Below are 12,489 nucleotides of genomic sequence, written 5' to 3'. Positions count from 1 at the left end.
GTCCAAGCGCAAAGTGGCGATAGCACGGCCCCGTGTGGGGAGTTTGGCCATTTCGTGAGGTGGAAACATGTCGTATGCTGGACAATCAGGTGAAGAAAATTACGAGATTGGAAAAGTCATTCAGAATAGTCCACAGGCAAGACCTTTTCATAGGAAAGCTAGGTGTCAGCCGGGCAGGGTGGGGCAAAAGATTTTGAAATCCAGTTGTGGTTCATTTTAATGAAGGTTAGATCATCTACATTTTGGGTAGCCAGACGAGTCCTTTTTTCTGTTAGTATTGAACCTGCAGCACTGAATACTCTTTCTGATAGGACACTAGCTGCCGGGCAAGCAAGCTCCTGCAATGCATATTCTGCCAATTCTGGCCAGGTGTCTAATTTGGATGCCCAGTAATCAAATGGGAATGACGGTTGAGGGAGAACGTCGATAAGGGATGAAAAATAGTTTGTAACCATACTGGACAAATGTTGTCTCCTGTCACTTTGAATTGATGCTGCAGTACCTGTCCTGTCTGCGGTCATAGAAAAATCACTCCACAACCTGGTCAGAAAACCCCTCTGGCCAACGCCACTTCTGATTTCTGCCCCTCTAACACCTCTGGTCTGCTGGCCCCTGGAGCTCGTGTGAGAACGATCACGGGCGCTGTGTGCAGGGAATGCCAGAAGCAAACGGTCAACAAGAGTTGATTGTTTTGTTGCTAATATTAGTCCCAAGTTCTCATGTGGCATAATATTTTGCAATTTGCCTTTATAGCGAGGATCAAGGAGGCAGGCCAACCAGTAATCGTCATCGTTCATCATTTTTGTAATGCGTGTGTCCCTTTTGAGGATACGCAAGGCATAATCCGCCATGTGGGCCAAAGTTCCCGTTGTCAAATCTGCGGTTGTGCTTGGTTGAGGGGCAGTTGCAGGCAAATCTACGTCACTTGTGTCCCTCAAAAAACCAGAACCCGGCCTTGCCACGCCACCAATTTCCCGTGCCCCCGGGAAAGCTTCCTCATTAAAAATATACTCATCCCCATCATCCTCCTCATCCTCCACCTCCTCTTCGCCCGGTACCTCGTCATGTACACTGCCCTGACCAGACAATCGCTGACTGTCATCAAGGCTTTCCTCTTCCTCTGGTGCAGACGCCTGATCCTTTATGTGCGTCAAACTTTGCATCAGCAGACGCATTAGGGGGATGCTCATGCTTATTATGGCGTTGTCTGCACTAACCAGCCGTGTGCATTCCTCAAAACACTGAAGGACTTGACACATGTCTTGAATCTTCGACCACTGCACACCTGACAACTCCATGTCTGCCATCCTACTGCCTGCCCGTGTATGTGTATCCTCCCACAAAAACATAACAGCCCGCCTCTGTTCGCACAGTCTCTGAAGCATGTGCAGTGTTGAGTTCCACCTTGTTGCAACGTCTATGATTAGGCGATGCTGGGGAAGGTTCAAAGAACGCTGATAGGTCTGCATACGGCTGGAGTGTACAGGCGAACGGCGGATATGTGCGCAAAGTCCACGCACTTTGAGGAGCAGGTCGGATAACCCCGGATAACTTTTCAGGAAGCACTGCACCACCAGGTTTAAGGTGTGAGCCAGGCAAGGAATGTGTTTCAGTTGGGAAAGGGAGATGGCAGCCATGAAATTCCTTCCGTTATCACTCACTACCTTGCCTGCCTCAAGATCTACAGTGCCCAGCCACGACTGCGTTTCTTGCTGCAAGAACTCGGACAGAACTTCCGCGGTGTGTCTATTGTCGCCCAAACACTTCATAGCCAATACAGCCTGCTGACGTATGCCAGTAGCTGCCCCATAATGGGAGACCTGGTGTGCAACAGTGGCAGGTGCGGATGGAGTGTTTGTGCGACTGCGGTCTGTGGACGAGCTCTTGCTTCTGCAGGAGGACGAGGAGGAGGAGGAGGAGGAGGGGGTGCGAACGGCTACAGACAACTGTTTACTAGACCGTGGGCTAGGCAGAACTGTCCCAAACTTGCTGTCCCCTGTGGACCCTGAATCCACCACATTTACCCAGTGTGCCGTGATGGACACGTAATGTCCCTGGCCATGCCTACTGGTCCATGCATCTGTTGTCAGGTGCACCTTTGTGCTCACAGATTGCCTGAGTGCATGGACGATGCGCTCTTTAACATGCTGGTGGAGGGCTGGGATGGCTTTTCTGGAAAAAAAGTGTCGACTGGGTAGCTCGTAGCGTGGTACAGCGTAGTCCATCAGGTCTTTGAAAGCTTCGCTTTCAACTAACCGGTAGGGCATCATCTCTAACGAGATTAGTCTAGCTATGTGGGCGTTCAAACCCTGTGTACGCGGATGCGAGGCTAAGTATTTCCTTTTTCTAACCATAGTCTCATGTAGGGTGAGCTGGACTGGAGAGCTGGAGATCGTGGAACTAGCGGGGGTGCCGGTGGACATGGCAGACTGAGAGACGGTGGGAGATGGTATTGTTGCCGCCGGTGCCCTAGATGCAGTGTTTCCTACTACGAAACTGGTGATTCCCTGACCCTGACTGCTTTGGCCTGGCAAAGATACCTGCACAGATACAGCAGGTGGTGCGCTAAATGGTGGTCCTACACTGCCGGAAGGGATGTTGCGTTGATGACTAGCTTCATTGGCCGAGGGTGCAACAACCTTAAGGGACGTTTGGTAGTTAGTCCAAGCTTTCAAATGCATGGTGGCTAAATGTCTATGCATGCAACTAGTATTGAGACTTTTCAGATTCTGACCTCTGCTTAAGGAAGTAGAACATTTTTGACAGATGACTTTGCGCTGATCAATTGGATGTTGTTTAAAAAAATGCCAGACTGCACTCTTTCTAGCATCGGATACCTTTTCAGGCATTGCAGACTGAGCTTTAACCGGATGGCCACGCTGTCCTCCACCAGGTTTTGGCTTTGCCACGCGTTTTGGGCAAGATACGGGCCCGGCAGATGGAACCTGTGGCGATGTTGATGCCTGCTGCGGCCCCTCCTCCTCCTCTGCTTCAGAACTGCTGCCGCCTGCACCCTGTTCCCCCAATGGCTGCCAATCGGGGTCAAGAACTGGGTCATCTAATAACTCTTCTTGTACCTCCTGCGCAACTTCGTCTGTGTCACCGTGTCGTTCGGTGGTATAGCGTTCGTGATGGGGCAACATAGTCTCATCAGGGTCTGATTCTTGATCAGCACCCTGCGAGGGCAATGTTGTGGTCTGAGTCAAAGGACCAGCATAGTAGTCTGGCTGTGGCTGTGCGTCAGTGCACTCCATGTCAGATTCAATTTGTAATGGGCATGGACTGTTAACTGCTTCACTTTCTAAGCCAGGGACGGTATGTGTAAAGAGCTCCATGGAGTAACCCGTTGTGTCGCCTGCTGCATTCTTCTCTGTTGTTGTTTTTGCTGAAGAGGACAAGGAAGTGACTTGTCCCTGACCGTGAACATCCACTAACGACGCGCTGCTTTTACTTTTACCAGTTTCACGAGAGGAGGCAAAAGAGCTAGAGGCTGAGTCAGCAAGATAAGCCAAAACTTGCTCTTGCTGCTCCGGCTTTAAAAGCGGTTTTCCTAATCCCAGAAAAGGGAGCGTTCGAGGCCTTGTGTAGCCGGACGACGAACCTGGCTCCACAGCTCCAGACTTAGGTGCAATATTTTTTTCCCCACGACCACCTGATGCTCCACCACTACCACTACCCTCATTACCAGCTGACAATGAACGCCCCCGGCCACGACCTCTTCCACTAGACTTCCTCATTGTTTTAAAAACGTAACCAAACTAACGTTATTTGTTGCAGTCACACAACTTACACGGTGAGCTATAACTTCAGTATGATTTAGCTACCCCTTTACAGGTTGGTGAGACCACAGCGAAGATCAGGCCCAATGTTACACACTCTTTTTTTGGTGGCTGCAAATTAGAGAGATGCCCCACACGCAGGACTGTCACTGAAGCACAAATGTTAATATTAATGTCACACTATTATTTTTATTTTTTTCAGGAACACTTTAGAAACCCCCCCCCAAAAAAAAATAGATTTTTGCAGGGAGAATTTAGAAAACAAATGTAACAAACTATATGCTTTCTATGGGCCACTGAGTGAGAGATGACGCACACAGGAATCAGGAGTGGCACACAAGCCCAGAGGCCAATATTTTTCTACCAATGATTGATGGAGTTATTTTCTCTGGTAGATTTTGGAACCCAAATCAAGGAAAAAAAATATAGGCTTTCTATGGACCACAATTGGAGAGAGAGAGAGAGAGAGAGAGAGAGGGCACACCCAGGAGTCAAGACTGGCACACAAGCAGAAAGGCCAATATTAATCTCCCACTGTTTTTTTTGTTTGTTTTTTTTTTTTTTTTTTCAGGGAGACTTTAGAAAAAAAAATAATAAAAAAAATATGATTTTATCAGGAAGAATTTAGAAACCAAATAAAATAAAATGATTTTTTCAGGGAGAATTTATAAAAAAAATAAAAACAAAAATAGGCGTTCTATGGCCCACTGACTGAGAGATGACGCACACAGGAGTCAGGAGTGGCACACAAGCCCAGAGGCCAATATTTTTCTACCAATGATTGATGTAGTTATTTTCTCTGGTAGATTTTGGAACCCAAATCAAGGAAAAAAAATATAGGCTTTCTATGGACCACAATTGGAGAGAGAGAGAGAGAGAGAGGGCACACCCAGGAGTCAAGACTGGCACACAAGCAGAAAGGCCAATATTAATCTCCCACTGTTTTTTTTGTTTGTTTTTTTTTTTTTTTTTTCAGGGAGACTTTAGAAAAAAAAATAATAAAAAAAATATGATTTTATCAGGAAGAATTTAGAAACCAAATAAAATAAAATGATTTTTTCAGGGAGAATTTATAAAACAAATAAAAACAAAAATAGGCGTTCTATGGCCCACTGACTGAGAGATGACGCACACAGGAGTCAGGAGTGGCACACAAGCCCAGAGGCCAATATTTTTCTACCAATGATTGATGTAGTTATTTTCTCTGATAGATTTTGGAACCCAAATCAAGGAAAAAAAATATAGGCTTTCTATGGACCACAATTGGAGAGAGAGAGAGAGAGAGAGAGAGAGGGCACACCCAGGAGTCAAGACTGGCACACAAGCAGAAAGGCCAATATTAATCTCCCACTGTTTTTTTTGGTTGTTTTTTTTTTTTTTTTCAGGGAGACTTTAGAAAAAAAAATAATAAAAAAAATATGATTTTATCAGGAAGAATTTAGAAACCAAATAAAATAAAATGATTTTTTCAGGGAGAATTTATAAAACAAATAAAACCAAAAATAGGCGTTCTATGGCCCACTGACTGAGAGATGACGCACCCAGGAGTCAAGACTGGCACACAAGCAGAAAGGCCAATATTAATCTCCCACTGTTTTTTTTTTTTTTTTTTTTTTTTCAGGGAGACTTTAGAAAAAAAAATAATAAAAAAAATATGATTTTATCAGGAAGAATTTAGAAACCAAATAAAATAAAATGATTTTTTCAGGGAGAATTTAGAAAACAAATAAAACCAAAAATAGGCGTTCTATGGCCCACTGACTGAGAGAGAGAGAGAGATGGAACGCTTAGTACTGGCACACAAGCCCAAAGGGCAATATTAATCTCCCTTTTTTTTTCCAGGGAGAATTTCTAAAACCCAAAAAAAAAAAAAAATAGGCTTTCTATGGCCCACTATTTGTGAGAGAGATGGGACGCTCAGGACTGGCACAGATGGCACGCTCAGGACTGGCACAGAAGCCCAGAGGCCAATATTAATCTCCCTTTTTTTCTGGGAGAATTTATAAAACCAAAAAAATATTTAAATAGGCTTTCTATGGCCCACTATTTGTGAGAGAGATGGCACGCTCAGGACTGGCACAGATGGCACGCTCACAACTGGCACACAAGCCCAGAGGCCAATATTAATCTCCCTTTTTTCAGGGAAAATTTATAAAACCAAAAAAAAAATTAAATAGGCTTTCTATGGCCCACTATTTGTGAGAGAGATGGCACGCTCAGGACTGGCACAGATGGCACGCTCACAACTGGCACACAAGCCCAGAGGCCAATATTAATCTCCCTTTTTTCAGGGAAAATTTATAAAACAAAAAAAAAAATTAAATAGGCTTTCTATGGCCCACTATTTGTGAGAGAGATGGCACGCTCAGGACTGGCACAGATGGCACGCTCACAACTGGCACACAAGCCCAGAGGCCAATATTAATCTCCCTTTTTTTCAGGGAGAATTTATAAAACCCAAAAAAAAATAAAACAGGCTTTCTATGGCCCACTATTTGTGAGAGAGATGGCACGCTCAGGGCTGGCACAGATGGCACGCTCAGGACTGGCACACAAGCCCAGAGGCCAATATTAATCTCCCTTTTTTTCAGGGAGAATTTATAAAACCCAAAAAAAAATAAAATAGGTTTTCTATGGCCCACTATTTGTGAGAGAGATGGCACACTCAGGACTGGCACACAAGCCCAAAGGCCAATATTAATCTCCCACTGTATTTTTATCAGGGAGAATTTATACACCCCACAAAAAAAAATACAGAAAAATGAAAAGGCTTTCTATGGCCCACTATGTGAGAGAGATGGCACACACAGGGATGGCACTCTAGCAGAAATGCCAAATTGCCAATCTTAATCTCCCACCAAAAAAAAAAAAAAAAAAAAAACAGGGAATGTCCTACAATTACTATCTCCCTGCCTGCAGTAATCTCAGCCAGGTATGGCAGGCAGCTACTATCTCCCTGCCTGCAGTAATCTCAGCCAGGTATGGCAGGCAGCAATAAGGAGTGGACTGATGCACAAATGAAATAAAAAGTGTGGACAAACAAAAAAGATAGCTGTGCAGAAAGGAAGGAACAAGAGGATTTGTGCTTTGAAAAAAGCAGTTGGTTTGCACAGCGGCGTACACACAGCAATGCAGCTATCAGGGAGCCTTCTAGGGCAGCCCAATGAGCTACAGCGCTGAGGGGAAAAAAAAAAAAAAAAAAACTTCCACTGTCCCTGCACACCGAGGGTGGTGTTGGACAGTGCAAATCGCTGCAGCACAAGCGGTTTTGTGGTTAATGGACCCTGCCTAACGCTATCCCTGCTTCTGACAAAGCGGCAGCAACCTCTCCCTAAGCTCAGATCAGCAGCAGTAAGATGGCGGTCGGCGGGAACGCCTCTTTATAGCCCCTGTGACGTCGCAGACAGCAAGCCAATCACTGCAATGCCCTTCTCTAAGATGGTGGGGACCAGGACCTATGTCATCACGCTGCCCACACTCTGCGTTTACCTTCATTGGCTGAGAAATGGCGCTTTTCGCGTCATTGAAACGCGACTTTGGCGCGAAAGTCGCGTACCGCATGGCCGACCCCGCACAGGGGTCGGATCGGGTTTCATGAAACCCCGACTTAGCCAAAAGTCGGCGACTTTTGAAAATGTTCGACCCGTTTCGCTCAACCCTAATCATAAGGGGTACATGTTATGTAATGTTCTCCGTTTTTTTGTTCTGTTATTTATTTGTATTATATCTGCTTATATATATTTCAGAGTGACATTTGAATCTCTTGAAAAAGGCTTTTTTTAGCCGAAACGTTGAGATAAGAGACAAAGTTATTCATACTATATGTCCAATCGAAGTGTGCAGAGACAAAAACCTTTGTTTGAAAATTCACCGTTGTAAAGAAAAAAACTTTTGAAATATAAGGATTAACCAATAAATGAAAGACTATCCTTCCATTAGTAGTGTGCTGGAGTTCTTTTCATTAGTATATATTTTTTTCCTGAGCACCTCCATTTAAGTGAGCACCTTCCTCATAGTTATTTTTTTGGTTCATGGGTGGTGACACTGCTCAAGTTAGGGACAGTGTAAAATAAATAAATAATTAGCAAATACTATGTGTGGTCCCCTGTATTTTTATTATTAACATCAGCCAATAACTGTCTGCTTTGATTTTGTATGCCATTAAAAATGGGGAGACCCTAAAAAATGATGAGATGTTCCCCTATTTTTAATAACCAGCTAAAGCTAAACAGACTGCTGGGGGCTGATATTAATTGGCTGGGAAGGGCCATGGATATTAGCCCCTTCCCAACCTAATAAGACCAGCCCTCAGCCACCCTAGAAATGGTGCATCCATTAGATGAGCCAATTCTGATGCTTGGCCTCAGCTCTTCAAAATTGCCCTAATGCCTTGTCAATCCGGGTAATGGGATTGTGGGGTTGATGTCAACAGCTGGCACTGACATCAGACCCCTGGGTAGTAATAGAGAGGCGTCTGTCAGACACCTGCATTACTAATCCAGTAGTCAAAAGAACTAAACAGACACAAAATAACTTTATTTTACAAAAACCTCACCAACAATTTCCTTCTTTCATCCATTTATTTAAAAAATCTGCTGTAGTCCACACAGAGGTCCTACGACAACCCAGGCTTCTTTTTCCAGTGTATGGAGCCCTGTTCAGAGAATGGGGCTCAATGGACTGGAGCAGCAGCTACTGCTGGATCTCATGCTGAGAGTGAAAGCTGAAATGATAAGTGGAGACATGACCGTGACTGACTCAAAGCTCCATGCAAGTGCCAGTCAGCATGAAACATGCCATTGTCCACATGTGTTTGTTCTCTCCCTTCTACCCGATATTTTCTAAGAAATATAGAAGATTTTACGGAGCTGTGAGTGCAACCTGTTTACTCTACTTTGCTACATCATGCTGTACTCTGCTAGGTCTCATGGAGTTCAGTGTGAGAGCTGGAAAATGAGCGGTGACACGACCGCTAGTGATCTGTGCAGCCTCGTTCTCTGGGCTAAATGCAAGGACCTGTTGAAGTGCCAGTTGGCATGAAACGTGCCATCGTCTACATGTGTTTGTCCTCTCCCTGCAACCCGACATTTTCTAAGAAATATAGAAGTTTTTATGGAGCGGTAAATGCGACCTGTTCATACTACTTTGCTACATCATGCTGTACTCCACTAAGACTCATGGAGTACAGTGGAAGAGCTGGGATGATGAGTGGTGACACGATCGTTAGTGGTCTATGCAGCCTCGTTCTCTAGGCTCCATAGGTCACTTGCTATCATGTCTCAAGTAGGGTTGAGCGAAACGGGTCGAACATTTTCAAAAGTCGCCGACTTTTGGCTAAGTCGGGGTTTCATGAAACCCGATCCGACCCCTGTGCGGGGTCGGCCATGCGGTACGCGACTTTCGCACCAAAGTCGCGTTTCAATGACGCGAAAAGCGCCATTTCTCAGCCAATGAAGGTAAACGCAGAGTGTGGGCAGCGTGATGACATAGGTCCTGGTCCCCACCATCTTAGAGAAGGGCATTGCAGTGATTGGCTTGCTGTCTGCGACGTCACAGGGGCTATAAAGAGGCGTTCCCGCCGACCGCCATCTTACTGCTGCTGATCTGAGCTTAGGGAGAGGTTGCTGCCGCTTTGTCAGAAGCAGGGATAGCGTTAGGCAGGGTCCATTAACCACAAAACCGCTTGTGCTGCAGCGATTTGCACTGTCCAACACCACCCTCGGTGTGCAGGGACAGTGGAAGTTTTTTTTTTTTTTTTTTTCCCCTCAGCGCTGTAGCTCATTGGGCTGCCCTAGAAGGCTCCCTGATAGCTGCATTGCTGTGTGTACGCCGCTGTGCAAACCAACTGCTTTTTTCAAAGCACAAATCCTCTTGTTCCTTCCTTTCTGCACAGCTATCTTTTTTGTTTGTCCACACTTTTTATTTCATTTGTGCATCAGTCCACTCCTTATTGCTGCCTGCCATACCTGGCTGAGATTACTGCAGGCAGGGAGATAGTAGCTGCCTGCCATACCTGGCTGAGATTACTGCAGGCAGGGAGATAGTAATTGTAGGACATTCCCTGTTTTTTTTTTTTTTTGGTGGGAGATTAAGATTGGCAATTTGGCATTTCTGCTAGAGTGCCATCCCTGTGTGTGCCATCTCTCTCACATAGTGGGCCATAGAAAGCCTTTTCATTTTTCTGTATTTTTTTTTGTGGGGTGTATAAATTCTCCCTGATAAAAATACAGTGGGAGATTAATATTGGCCTTTGGGCTTGTGTGCCAGTCCTGAGTGTGCCATCTCTCTCACAAATAGTGGGCCATAGAAAGCCTATTTTATTTTTTTTGGGGTTTTATAAATTCTCCCTGAAAAAAAGGGAGATTAATATTGGCCTCTGGGCTTGTGTGCCAGTCCTGAGCGTGCCATCTGTGCCAGCCCTGAGCGTGCCATCTCTCTCACAAATAGTGGGCCATAGAAAGCCTATTTAATTTTTTTTTTGGTTTTATAAATTCTCCCTGAAAAAAAGGGAGATTAATATTGGCCTCTGGGCTTGTGTGCCAGTTGTGAGCGTGCCATCTGTGCCAGTCCTGAGCGTGCCATCTCTCTCACAAATAGTGGGCCATAGAAAGCCTATTTAATTTTTTTTTTTGTTTTATAAATTTTCCCTGAAAAAAGGGAGATTAATATTGGCCTCTGGGCTTGTGTGCCAGTTGTGAGCGTGCCATCTGTGCCAGTCCTGAGCGTGCCATCTCTCTCACAAATAGTGGGCCATAGAAAGCCTATTTAATTTTTTTTTTGGTTTTATAAATTTTCCCTGAAAAAAGGGAGATTAATATTGGCCTCTGGGCTTGTGTGCCAGTTGTGAGCGTGCCATCTGTGCCAGTCCTGAGCGTGCCATCTCTCTCACAAATAGTGGGCCATAGAAAGCCTATTTAAATATTTTTTTGGTTTTATAAATTCTCCCAGAAAAAAAGGGAGATTAATATTGGCCTCTGGGCTTCTGTGCCAGTCCTGAGCGTGCCATCTGTGCCAGTCCTGAGCGTCCCATCTCTCTCACAAATAGTGGGCCATAGAAAGCCTATTTTTTTTTTTTTTGGGGTTTTAGAAATTCTCCCTGGAAAAAAAAGGGAGATTAATATTGCCCTTTGGGCTTGTGTGCCAGTACTAAGCGTTCCATCTCTCTCTCTCTCTCAGTCAGTGGGCCATAGAACGCCTATTTTTGGTTTTATTTGTTTTCTAAATTCTCCCTGAAAAAATCATTTTATTTTATTTGGTTTCTAAATTCTTCCTGATAAAATCATATTTTTTTTATTATTTTTTTTTCTAAAGTCTCCCTGAAAAAAAAAAAAAAAAAAAAAAAACAGTGGGAGATTAATATTGGCCTTTCTGCTTGTGTGCCAGTCTTGACTCCTGGGTGCGTCATCTCTCAGTCAGTGGGCCATAGAACGCCTATTTTTGGTTTTATTTGTTTTATAAATTCTCCCTGAAAAAATCATTTTATTTTATTTGGTTTCTAAATTCTTCCTGATAAAATCATATTTTTTTTATTATTTTTTTTTCTAAAGTCTCCCTGAAAAAAAAAAAAAAAAAACAAACAAAAAAAAACAGTGGGAGATTAATATTGGCCTTTCTGCTTGTGTGCCAGTCTTGACTCCTGGGTGTGCCCTCTCTCTCTCTCTCTCTCTCTCTCTCCAATTGTGGTCCATAGAAAGCCTATATTTTTTTTCCTTGATTTGGGTTCCAAAATCTACCAGAGAAAATAACTACATCAATCATTGGTAGAAAAATATTGGCCTCTGGGCTTGTGTGCCACTCCTGACTCCTGTGTGCGTCATCTCTCAGTCAGTGGGCCATAGAACGCCTATCTATGTTTTTATTTTTTTTATAAATTCTCCCTGAAAAAATAATTTTATTTTATTTGGTTTCTAAATTCTTCCTGATAAAATCATATTTTTTTTATTATTTTTTTTTCTAAAGTCTCCCTGAAAAAAAAAAAAAAAAAAAAAAAACAGTGGGAGATTAATATTGGCCTTTCTGCTTGTGTGCCAGTACTAAGCGTTCCATCTCTCTCTCTCTCTCAGTCAGTGGGCCATAGAACGCCTATTTTTGGTTTTATTTGTTTTCTAAATTCTCCCTGAAAAAATCATTTTATTTTATTTGGTTTCTAAATTCTTCCTGATAAAATCATATTTTTTTTATTATTTTTTTTTCTAAAGTCTCCCTGAAAAAAAAAAAAAAAAAAAAAAAACAGTGGGAGATTAATATTGGCCTTTCTGCTTGTGTGCCAGTCTTGACTCCTGGGTGCGTCATCTCTCAGTCAGTGGGCCATAGAACGCCTATTTTTGGTTTTATTTGTTTTATAAATTCTCCCTGAAAAAATCATTTTATTTTATTTGGTTTCTAAATTCTTCCTGATAAAATCATATTTTTTTTATTATTTTTTTTTCTAAAGTCTCCCTGAAAAAAAAAAAAAAAAAACAAACAAAAAAAAACAGTGGGAGATTAATATTGGCCTTTCTGCTTGTGTGCCAGTCTTGACTCCTGGGTGTGCCCTCTCTCTCTCTCTCTCTCTCTCTCTCCAATTGTGGTCCATAGAAAGCCTATATTTTTTTTCCTTGATTTGGGTTCCAAAATCTACCAGAGAAAATAACTACATCAATCATTGGTAGAAAAATATTGGCCTCTGGGCTTGTGTGCCACTCCTGACTCCTGTGTGCGTCATCTCTCA

The sequence above is a fragment of the Ranitomeya imitator genome, chromosome 2 (assembly GCF_032444005.1).
Source record: "Ranitomeya imitator isolate aRanImi1 chromosome 2, aRanImi1.pri, whole genome shotgun sequence".
Classification (NCBI taxonomy): domain Eukaryota; kingdom Metazoa; phylum Chordata; class Amphibia; order Anura; family Dendrobatidae; genus Ranitomeya; species Ranitomeya imitator.
This window is presented reverse-complemented; position numbering follows the sequence as displayed.